We start from the raw sequence: 12,259 nt of genomic DNA, 5'->3' as shown, positions 1-12,259 counted from the left end.
AAAAGTCCCATATGCATATATCTTTCATTATTCTTCAGGAATAGATATGAAGTGGCTGCACATATATGTGAACTTTATTTTTTATAGATACTGAAGCATAACAGAAGAAAAGTTATGTATCAGTTTAGTTTTCTATCATGAGTGTAATAAAAAGACTATTTGACCAAACCTTTATACTGAGGATTGAATTCTTTGACAGATTTAGTAATTTTTAACTAAAAATTCAGATTTTCAAGTAGGAAATCTTATCATCTGTTAACATTTCATTGAAATAACCAGAACTTTCCAAATATAACATCTATACCTATGTCTGTGTCTCCTTCTGACTTATCACACAAATGTACATATATATATTTGTCAGTATGGGAAGGCAATGAAAGCTGTGAAGATTCGTGGGGACAAAATGACAGAGGGCTTGGGAAATCCATATTTGGAAGCCTGATATTTGTGTGATTTTACCATTGAGGTGATTACTGACTTGAAATCAGGTGCTGAGGGGATCCCTGGGTGGCTCAGTGGTTTAGCACCTGCCTTCAGCCCAGGGCATGACCCTGGAGTCCCTGGATTGAGTCCCACATCAGGCTCCCTGCATGGAGCCTGCTTCTCCCTCTGCCTGTGTCTCTGCCTCTCTCTCTGTGTGTGTGTCTTTCATGAATAAATACATAAAATCTTTAAAAAAAAATGAAATCAGGTGCTGAGAGGCTGAAAGGCTAACTATATAAAATATCATTTAGGAGCCTTAGAATCTGGAAAGAATTTTTGCAAATTCTCTGGGCTAAAAGAAAAAAAAATGCGTTCAGAGCTGGCCAAATAAGAAGAACCAAGTAAACCCCTTGATTTGAAGGCCTGAAGGTCTTGATGACAGTCACCCAAGGATCAAGAATAAGCCTGAAGCTGAACAGACTGATTACTAGGAAATTGAATCCGTAATCAAAAAACTCCCAATAGGGCAGCCTGGGTGGCTCAGCAATTTAGTGCCGCCTTCAGCCCAGGGTGTGATCCTAGAGACCTGGGATTGAGTCCCACATCGGGCTCCCTGTGTGGAGCCTGCTTCTCCCTCTGCTTGTCTCTCTCTCTCTCTCTCATGAATAAATAAATAAAATCTTAAAAAACAAACAAACAAAAAAAAAACCACCTCCTCATAAACACAAGTCCAGGACCAGATAGCTTCATTGGTGAATTCTACCAAATATTTAAAGGAGAGTTAATAGCTATTCTCAAACTACTCCTAAAAAATAGAAGGAAAACTCCCAAATTCAGTCTATGAGGCCAATGTTACCCTGTTTCCAAAGTCAAAGACACTAACAAAATACACAAAAACTATAGGCCAAAATCCCTGATGAACATAGATGTAAGAATCCTCAACAAAATACCAGCAAAATGCATTCAACAATACCTTGAAAAGATCATTCATGTGGCACCTGGGTGGCTCAGTGGTAGAGCATCTGCCTTCTGCTCAGGGCATGATCCCAGTGTCCTGGGATGGAGTCCCACATTGGGCTGACTGTAGGGAGTCTGCTTCTCTCTTTATGTCTCTGCCTCTCTCTGTGTGTCTCAAATCAATCAATCAATCTGTCATCTTTTTTTAAAAAATCATTCACCACAATCAAGTGGGATTTATTTTGGGGGAGGCAAGGATGGTTCAATATCCAGAAATCAATCTGATAACACTACATTAATAAAATGAAGGATTAAAAAAAGTCACATGGTCATCTCAATAAATTCAGAAAAAGCATTTGATGAAATTCAACATTCACTCATGATAAAAGCTCTCGACAAAGTGGGCTTAGGGAAGCCTGGGTGACTCAGCGGTTTAGTGCCACCTTCAGCCCAGGGCGTGATCCTGGAGACCCGGGATCAAGTCCCTCGTTGGGCTCCCTGCATGGAGCCTGCTTCTCCCTCTGCCTGTGTCTCTGCCTATCTCTTCCTTGTGTCTCTCATGAATAAATAAGGAAAATCTTAAAAAAAAAACAAAGTGGGCTTAGAGGGAACATATCTCAACATAAGAAAAGCCACATATGACAAACCCACAGCTAACATTATTTTCAATGGTGAGAAATTTAAAGCTTTTTTTCTAAGATCACAAAAGAGATAAGCATGCCACTTTTATTCAATATAGTACTGGAGATCCTAGGCACAACAATCAGATAAAAAAGGAAAAAAGCATACAGATTGGCAAGGAAGAAGTAAAACTGTGCTATTTGCAAATGACATGATACTATACAGAGATAACATGAAAGCCTCCTCTGTGTATAACTTTTGATTCCCCTCAAAACTATTAAAGCCTACTGTTCACAAGAAGCCTTACTGATAACATAAAGTTTATTAACACTGCCTTCAGCCCTATTAACACCTATTTTGTATGTTATATGTATTAGGTACTGTATTCTTACAATATAGAGAAATAATATTAAGTAAATCATAAGGAAGAGAAAATATATTTACAGTACAGTATTTTATCAAAAAATCTGCATATAAGCAGACCTGCACATTTCAAACCTATGTTGGTCAAGGTTCAACTGTATATACAATGGAGTGTTATTCAGCCATAAAAAAGAAAATCTTGCCATTTGAAACAACATGGTTGAAACTTCAACACCCTATGTGAGATAAAATAAGAGCAAATAAGGAAATAGAAATCTGGTTATGAATTCCCAATGAATTCCTTAGCTAGCTCAAGAGTTTGATAAAATTTTTCCATGTTCTGAGTATGAAATATTTTCTCAACAAATTAATTTACTTTTCCTTATCTCCAAATTAGATATCTAATGAATTAGATCATAAACTTTCCTAAATTAAACAAAACTTTGACAATAAGAATAAACATATAAATTTAAAAGAAAATTTCTAGAAAAGAAAAATGAATCTTCTAACACTTTAAATGCAACTTTTTTTTCTCTGTAACTCAGAGCAAAAAAATTTAACTGTGCTTTAAAGTAAATGGCCTAAATTACTAGTTTAAAAGATAATAAGCCAATTAATGTAAGTTGAAAGAAAACCATACCAAGTAAACTTTAGTAATTTTTAATATATAACAAGAAAACCCCAAATACATGAAAATTCAACCACACACATCTAAATCATCAGTGGGTAAAAGAATTAAGTCACAAGAAAAATATTTTTAATTGAATAACAATGAAAATACAACCTATCAGAATTCATGGGGATGCAGCTACCCAGGACACTTAGAGGAAAACTTAAAGCCTTAGGACACCTAAAATAGAAAAGAAAAATCTCAAATCAATGACATCTTTCACCTTAATATAAAAGAGAATATTAAATTTAAAGCAAGCAGAAAGGTGGAAATAAAATATAAAAGCAGAGATGGATGAAATAAAAAAGAGAAAAGATAAAAACTAGAGAAAGCAGAAGCTGATTTTTTTTAAGATTTTTTTTTTTAAAGATTTTATTCATGTATTCATGAGAGATACACAGAGAGAGGCAGAGACACAGGCAGAGGGAGTAGCAGGCTCCACGCAGGGAGCCCGACGTGGGACTCGATCCCGGGTCTCCGGGATCATGCCCTGGGCCGCAGGTGGTGCCAAACCGCTGCTCCACCAGGGCTGCCCGATTTTTTTTAAGATTAATGAGACTCTGTCTCTCTCAAGTAAATGAAATCTTAAAAAAAAAAAAAAAAAAAAAAGGAGGGGTACCTAGGTGGCTAAGTCAGTTAAGCATCTGCCTTTCACTTAGGTCATGGTCTCTGGGTCCTGGGATCCAGCACCTCTTCTGGGCTCCCTGCTCAGCAGGGAAGCTTCTCCCTCTCCATCTGCCTCTCCCCCTACCCTCCCACCCCTGTTGTGCTCTGTCTCTCTCTCTCACTTTCAAATAAATAAAATCTTTTTAAAAAAAGATTAATAAAAATCATAAACCTCTAGCTAGAAAAAAAAAAGGAAAACATACCAGTATCAGGAATAAAAGAAGGGATATCACTACAATGCCTTCAGAACATAAAGAGTCAGAGATTATTACAAACAACACTTTTGACAACCCAGCTGAGATGGGCAAATTCCTTAAAAGACACAAAATCCCATATCTGACCCAACAAGAAATAGAAAGCTTGAACAACTCTATACAAATTTTAAAAATTGTATTAGCAAATAAAAATAAAAACTTCCCAACAAAGGAAATTCCAGGCTCATATGGCTTCATGGGTTAATTCTACTAACAAGTAAAGGAAAAAGAAAAAAAAAATCAATACTACATAAAATCATTCAGAAAAGAAGTAAAGACACTTTGAACTCATTTTATGAGGTCACTAATACCCTGATTCCAGAACTAAAGACATAACAAGGCAGAAGAACTACAGACCAATAACTTTCATGAACCCATATGCAAAAACCCTTAACAGAACATTATCAAATTGAGTTCAGTATTAAAGGGATCATATGTCATGAAAGAGTGGAGTTTACCTTCAGTGTGCACCACTGGTTTAACATCTGAAAATCATTCAACATAATTCAAAATATTAAAGGAGAAAAGTACATGATTTTTTTCAGGGGATGCAGAAAAAAAATCATTTAACAAAGCTCAATACCCCTTTTCCGTGTGAAAATGAAAATCTGAGGCCCCAAAAGGAGTCACTTACATTAAGGTCTCACATGAGCTACTTGAGACTTAATGCCTAGCCTAACTGCACTTTCAGCCCACCCAAGAATGTAATCTTTAATCAGTCAACATAGAATTGATTGGTCATGACTAGGAAATTCATTGATCAACAGCTTCTGTTCCCCTTAGGCGGGTACCTTGCCTGAAACAATGTGTTTTTTCCAGCTCCCTCTCTGCCTTTAAAGATCTTTTTCTTTTCTTTTCTTTTCTTTTCTTTTTTTTTTTTTTTTTTTAAGATTTACTTATTTATTCATGAGACACAGAGAGAGGCAGAGGGAGAAGCAGGCTCCTCACAGGGTGTCTGATGCGGGACTGGATCCTGGGACTCCAGGATCACACCATGGGCCCACGGCAGACGCTCAACCGCTGCACCACCCAGGCCTCCCAAATCTTTACTTTTCTGCTGCACCACTGAGCTCCTTTCTATTTGCTGGATGGGATGCCTCCTGATCATGAATCATTTGATAAAGCCAATTTGAATTTTAAATTACTCAGTGGAGGGACGTTTGGCTCAGTTGGTTAAGCTTTTACCTTTAGTTCAGGTTATAATCCCAGGGTCCCAGGATCAGGCTCAGTGGGAAGCCTGACTCTCCTCCCTCTTGTGCTCCCCCACGGCCTCTCTCTCTCTCTCTCTCTCAAATAAATAAAATCAAAGGAAGGAAGGAAGGAAAGAAGGAAGGGACTCAATTGATTTTCTGTTGTTTAACACATGATTAAAAAGTCCCAGCTTCCTTAGGAACGAAACTTTCTCAACCTGGTCAAGAGCACCCATGTAAAACCTACAATTAATATAAAATGAGGAAAGCCTCAAGTTTTCTGCCAAAGATCAGGAATAGAGGAAAGATACCAGTCTCACCATTTTTATTTAACATTGTACTAGAGATCCTAATCAGTTCATTAAGGCAAGGAAAAAATAGCATTTCAGCTGGAAGAAAGAGATACAATTGTCATTATTCATAGATGAAATGATCCTGTAAGCAAGAAACACCAAGGAATCTACAAAAAAAGCTCAGCAAATGTAAGGCCAATGTATAAAACTCAAGAAATGTTCTGCATACTAGAAAACTATTAGAAAATGAAATTTCAGGGCAGCCCCGGTGGCGCAGCAATTTAGCGCCGCCTGCAGCCCAGGGCGCGATCCTGGGGACCCTGGATGGAGTCCCACGTCGGGCTCCCTGCATGGAGCCTGCTTCTCCCTCTGCCTGTGTCTCTGCCTCTCTCTCTCTCTCTCTCTCTCTCTCTCTCTCTCTCTCTTTCTCTCTCTGAATAAGTAAATAAATAAATCTTAAAAAAAATGAAATTTCAAAAAGAATTCCGTCTATCAATAGCATCAAAAATAATAGAAGATTTAGAAATAATTTAAGAAATGATTTGAAAGACACACAGGAAGCTGTAAGACATTGCAAAGAGAAATTATAGAATAACTTTCAGCTTAATTTATAGAATGACTTTCAACTTAATTTCAACAGGCAAAATAAATTGAGATTTTTGTCCTATAATGTGGAAAGATTCCTTGAAATCATATTTAGAACCCCAAAGTTCAGCTATTTAAAAAAAATTTTTTTAAGTATGTCCAATGTGAGGCTTGAACTCACAACCTTGATATTAAGAGTCACATGCCCTACAGACTGAGCCAGCCAAGTGTCCCCCAAAGATCAGTTTTAATGGAGAAATCATGCCACCTTTTGTGATTTTTTAGTATATTGCCATATATAATTGTTTTCAGTATAAATTTCAGTACTATCTTTTGAGATTAACCTCCAGCTTACACTTTGAGAGGGCCTCCACTGATTTCATGTCACTTAACCAAGGCAAAGAAAAGTTTATGAAATGGGATGGTTAAAACTCATCAATGAAATGTATTTACTAAAAAATAATAAAATAAAATAAAATAAAATAAAATAAAATAAAATAAAATAATAAAATAAATAAAATAAAATAAAATAAAATAAAATGGATTTACTGAGATGCCTGGGTGGTTCAGTGGTTGAACGCCTGCCTTCTGCCCAGGGCCTGATCCTGGGGTCCTGGGATTGAGTCCCATGTCGGGCTCCCTGCGTGGAGCCTGCTCATCCCTCTGCCTGTGTCTCTGTCTGTCTGTCTGTCTCTCTCTCTGTGTGTCTCTCATGAATAAATAAATAAAATCTTTTTAAAAAATAAAATAAAGTGTATTTACTGAACCACTACTATCAATAATAGGAAATCTTGGGATCCCTGGGTGGCGCAGTGGTTTGGCGCTTGCCTTTGGCCCAGGGCGTGATCCTGGAGACCCGGGATCGAATCCCACGTCAGGCTCCCGGTGCATGGAGCCTGCTTCTCCCTCTGCCTATGTCTCTGCCTTTCTCTCTGTCTCTCTGTGACTATCATAAATAAATAAAAATTTTTTAAAAAAAAAATAGGAAATCTTTTGAGTCAACTAACTCCTTTTTTATTTTTTTTAAGATTTTATTTATTCATTCATGAGAGACACACAGAGAGAGAGAGAGAGGGGCAGAGACACAGGCAGAGGGAGAAGCAGGCTCCACGCAAGGAGCCCGACGTGGAACTCAATCCCAGGTCTCCAGGATTAGGCCCTGCCCCAAGGCAGGAACTGAGCCACTGAGCCACCCGGGCTGCCCGAGTCAACCAACTCCTAAAGAAAGTTCCTTTTCAAGTGAAATACTACACATTCTAAGTTTGGAGCAGAATTTTGTATTCTTTGGAGAAAAAGACTAAAGTCACTAAGAAATGGTTTCCTTTCATTAAAGGCCTGAGAGACACTTCAGAAGCCAAGCTGACCATTGAAGCCACTCAGTGGCTCTAGTCCAAACTCAGCCCAGGCCAGTGAGAGATGGTCACAGGCACAGTAATCACAGAGGTCATGATGCTGGGAGGGGAGTTGGTGCAAAGAGCCAGCTTAGCTGGAGGCCTAAACAGAGTGGTTGACCAGTTATACAGCTCCAACGCAATTTCTTTAAAAGAAATAAGACTTAAGGACAGATTCACAGAAGACAAAGTGAACAAAAATCAGGAAGTAATTAAAGTAGAAATCTGTCAAAAGACAGCACCAATCTCCATCACTCCCTAAAATTCATAAAAGTAAAAGCTGGTAGTAGAGAATCATTCTGCTGTTGTTTGATATGCTCTGATTTTTAAAGAAATAAAAGCATATTGGATTGGTAACTTGAACTCTGACATGGAATTATCCTTCACAGGTGGCTTGTAATAATTTATATTTAAAGACTTAGAGGTACCTGGGTGGCTCAGTCAGTTAAGCATCTGCCTTCAGCTCAGGTCATGATCTGAGAGTCCTGGAATTGAGCCTGCATCTGGCTCCCTGCTCAGCGGGGAGCCTGCTTCTCCCTCTACCCCTGCCTTTGTTTGTGCTCTTTCGCTTGCTCACTCTCTCTCACAAATACATGAATGAAATCTTAACCAAAAAAAGAGAGATTTCGTGTAGATAACAACATCACCCATTGGATGATTATAACAGCTTGTAACTCAAGCTTCTTATCTCTCTGACAAAGGCTTTAAGTATTTTAAATTTGTTTTAAAAAAAAGTATTTTAAATTTGGCTAAAACACTCTGTAGGCAAGCAGATTCTCCCCATACATACGCAAACTTTGCTTTCTATAGCTCAGTGCAGCCAGGATTCTATGAAAAAAAAAAAAAAAAAAAGCAACTTTTCCTCCATGTCTAACAGAACTCCAGGCACCCAGCTCAGGAGACAGTCCTCTCTGTAGATGGTGGCAAGGAGAGGCCAAATGACAGCAACATGCTACAGGGTCAGTCCTGTCTTGTCACTCCCTTCCCAGCAGCTCCCAATCTGGCTTCACTGCTTTTCTACTCAGGGGACTATGTTAGCAACAAAATGTTCAGAACGTACGAAGCCAAAAAGCATGTTGCAAACAAATGTGTAGACACCTTCCATTTTAAAGAAATAGGGATTTTCCTCTAAGTTTTTAAAAGAAGTCACTGGGTGGTGAAATTATGTGTGATACTTTTCTTCTTTTTAAGTATCTGATGTTTTGACACTTTCAGCACAGAACATGTATTAGTTTAATATTTCCTTTAAGTAATTTTACACCCAATGTGGGGCTTGGATGTAAACTCTGAGATCAAGAGTTGCAGGGATCCCTGGGTGGTGCAGCGGTTTGGCGCCTGCCTTTGGCCCAGGGCGCGATCCTGGAGACCCGGGATCAAATCCCACGTCGGGCTCCCAGTGCATGGAGCCTGCTTCTCCCTCTGCCTGTGTCTCTGCCTCTCTCTCTCTCTCTCTCTCTGTGACTATCATAAAAAAAAAAAAAAAAAAAAAAAAAAGTTGCATACTCTATCTAGTGAGCTAGTCAGGTGCCCTTGGGACATGTATTAGTTTATTTGAAAAGAAAAAAATAGTGTAAGTTACTTGGAAAGAATGGCTTGATTTTTTAAAAGACTTTTTAAAAAAAGGTTTCTGCATATGCACTTACCATCTTGTCTTAAATATTTTATTATTTGGCATCAGAAATCATGTTTATCAAGATTAATATTTTAACCACAATGCAAAGCTGAAGCCAAACTATATCTTGAAAGTAATACAAGCAGGCCGGGTCCAGAGACCCAGAGAGGATCCAGTAGGACCAGACAAGAGGGTCCTTGGCTTCACTCAGGATGTAAGTCAAACATGAGGCAACAGGAGGTGAAAGCAGAGTTTATTGGCAATATAGAGAGAGCAGATACAAATTGAGTGTCTAGGAGACTCAGAAAGGAAAGGAAGGAGTCTTGTCCTTGTTTGGAGTCTGGAGTTTTTATTGGTGATTGTGATCTGGTGCACATGTCCTCTCAGGCATCCAAGAACTGCTCAGAAGAAGGACAGGGGCCAGGAGTCCTTCCTATGTCACTTGTTCCCTGAAGCCAGGGGTTTTGCAGTCAAGGTGTTTGGAGTCAATGGTCTTAGAGAAGGTTTATGATGATCCTGTGTCATCACTCCTTAGATGTTACCTATTATGCTGGAAGACTCCAAGGAAATCATTAACTCCTTGATCTTTACAAGGAGGACACACATTAAGGCATGTGGAAGGTAGGGGTGCAGGTCTTAGCAAGAGTATAAGCAGGAAAAGCAGCTAAGAGGGAAAAATGGCTTTTTTTTCATGGGGTCCCTTCAATTTCTGTGTCTCAAAGGACAAGTATAAACATAGGGTCAGACTAGATCAGAATAGATGTAAGAAATTAATTTCAAGGACTTGAAACACATTCCCTTTTTGAAATAGCCTTAAACACTTTGCTTATTTTGGGGGGCCCTGGGGCCTTCTGATAAGAACTGATGTTACAGCTTAGTTTTGACAAACACCAACACCCAAGTAACCACATCCTATCGAGGTATAGAATAATCTTATCCCCCTGGAAAACTCCTTTCACATGTCTTCATGGCAATCCTCCTCCTCAGAAGCAAACACTGCTCTGGTTTCTAACTCTATTAAATTAGTTTGACCTCATTTAGAACTTCATAGTAGTAGAGATTCTTGAATGATGAAATTGGATCTTTCAAACACCATATTAGAGGTCTTTAAAATTATTTTTAATAAAATTAAAAACGATTGAACGAAACCTTCTAGTTTTGGAAGTCTACCTAGATACTCTGAGATTAGTCTCATGACTCAACCACCAAATGCTATTATATTCATATAACAGAAGAATAAGATATGGGTATCCTACATCTAATAAACTTAGGGAAAGTAATTATTGGGAAGTCTGGGTGTGATTTGCATCTGTTTCTTTTTAAAGAACAACTCCAAAAAAGATCAGTTTAGGGGATCCCTGGGTGGCTTAGTGGTTTAGGGCCTGCCTTCAACCCAGGGTGTGATCCCAGAGTCCCGGGATCGAGTTCCGCATCAGGCTCCCTGCATGGAGCCTGCTTCTCCCTCTGCCTATGTCTCTGCCTCTCTGTCTCTCATGAATAAATAAATAAATAAAATCTTAAAAAAAAAAATCAGTTTAAACAAGCCTTGTTAAAAAACAAAATCCAACTGAGGAAATTTGAGGATCTATCTAATTGGCTTTATTAAATGATTTTTAAAAAAAGAATTTATTTATTCATGAGAGATACAGAGAGAGAGGCAGAGACACAGGCAGAGGGAGAAGCAGGCTCCACGCAGGGAACCCGACGTGGGACTCCATCCCGGGTCTCTAGGATCACACCCTGGGCGGAAGATGGCGCTAAACCACTGCCCCTATTAAATGATTTATGAATCAAGCAGCATCCCATCTACCAAATAGGTGGCTCTCTAAAGAGATACACAAAATAGAAGGTTTTCTTAGAAGAAGGGTGGGGGAAGAGAGCTACTAGCTGCAGAAAAAGATTGTTTCAACATGTGGCTGCTTCCTAAAGGGAGAAAAGCAAGAAGTCTGACCATGCAGATGGATTCACTTTCTTTGAGGGGGGGTGGAGAGGACCCCAGGTGGCAGACTCATTGCTGCTGATGGAAGAATTCTGGATGACTAGTGAAGACTACATTTCTGAGGTTGAAACTGCAATTAGATTATGTATTTAGCCTCAGTTTGGGAATTCAGCCTAAGTGACACCATTTTGCGGCTGTAGTTTATTGTGTTCTTTTGTAAACAGGCTTACTGAAATTTGGGTATTTTTCCTTATAGAAAAAAAATAATTAGGATATACAAGGACTTGGGACCCCTGGGTGGCTCAATGTTTAAGCACCTGCCTTCAGCCCAGGGTGTGATCCTGGAGACCTGAGATCAAGTCCTGCATTGGGCTCCCTGCGTGGAGCCTGCTTCTCCCTCTGCCTGTGTCTCTGCCTCTTTCTCTGTGTCTCTCATGAATAAATAAAATCTTAAAAAAAAAAAAGATATACGAGGACTTCTCACAGGAGTTGAGGGAACTTCTTTTATCCTAAAACCCTCTTTAAAGGTCTAAGCTTACTCTTTCATCTATGTTTATTCAGTAAATATTTACTGTACATTTTAACACCAGAGTCTGGGCTAGGAATTAAGGGAAATGTATCCTATATTTACCTGTCTAGATGTCTATGTTCTAATCCCCAGGACTTGTGATTATATACCTTAAAGGGTGAGAGGAACTGTGTAAATATGATTAAGTTCAGGATTTCTTTTTTATATATTTTTTTCAAGATTTTATTTACTGATTCATGAGAGACACAGAGACACAGAGAGAGAGGCAGAGACACAGGCAGAGGGAGAAGCAGGCTCCATGTAAGGAGCCCTATGCGGAACTCGATCCCGGGACTCCAGGATCACATCTGGGGCCAAGGCAGGCGCTAAACCGCTGAACCACCCAGGAATCCCCGAGTTCAGGATTTTAAAATAAGAAAGTTATCCTAAATTAGCCAGATGGACCAAATTTAATCACACCAGTCCTTAGGAGGGGGAGGCAGGAAGATCAGAGTGAGGAGAAGACAAGCAAGAGGATGAGAGTGATGGGAGGAAGGAGTTATGAGCCAAGGAATGCTGGTCACATCTCAAAGCTATAAAGGCAGGGCAATGGATTCTTCCCTAGAGTCTCAGAAGGAAGCAGCCCTGTCAGCACCTTGATTTTAGCCCAAGGTCACATATACTGGACTTTTGAACTCTAGAATTATAAGATAGTAAATCTGTGTTGTTTGGAGACACTTGGTGGTAATTTGTTATAGCACCATTAGGAAACACATACAAATATTAT

The sequence above is a fragment of the Vulpes vulpes genome, chromosome 15 (genome assembly GCF_048418805.1).
Source record: "Vulpes vulpes isolate BD-2025 chromosome 15, VulVul3, whole genome shotgun sequence".
In the NCBI taxonomy this organism is placed as follows: Eukaryota; Metazoa; Chordata; class Mammalia; order Carnivora; family Canidae; genus Vulpes; species Vulpes vulpes.
The sequence above is the reverse complement of the archived record's forward strand: the minus strand, read 5'-3'. Positions refer to the sequence as shown.